Below are 488 nucleotides of genomic sequence, written 5' to 3' on the forward strand. Positions count from 1 at the left end.
CTGCCCCCTTTCTTTTCCTCCACCACCCTTCCATACCATCCTTCTCACAACCCTTCTATACCACCCTGCCCCCTTTCTCTCCCTCCACCACCCATCTATATTCCTTTCTCTCTCCCCCTCCAAACATTGCAGCTGCTGGCTCTGCCTGCTGAGCTCTTTTGCCCGAAGACAACATTAGAACAGCTGACGGCAACGCCCCCCCCCCCCAGCAACAGCAACAGAAACGCGGCTGAATCTGTCACAGGAAGGTCCCGCGATGACTGCTTCTGCCAGTCCATCCCCCTCTGAACGTCATTTCTTCCGAAACAAGTAAGTGACGTCAGAGGGGGATGGACCGGCAGAAGCAGTCATCGCGGGACCTTCCTATAACAGATCTGGCCACATTGCCATTGCTGCGGGGAGGGCCCATTGCCATTGCCGTGGGGGGGGGGGCCCGTTGCCGTTGATGTCGGGAGGGGGCTGTTGCTGTTTAAAAAATGGCAAGGTGA

Source organism: Geotrypetes seraphini, chromosome 3, assembly GCF_902459505.1.
Source record: "Geotrypetes seraphini chromosome 3, aGeoSer1.1, whole genome shotgun sequence".
In the NCBI taxonomy this organism is placed as follows: domain Eukaryota; kingdom Metazoa; phylum Chordata; class Amphibia; order Gymnophiona; family Dermophiidae; genus Geotrypetes; species Geotrypetes seraphini.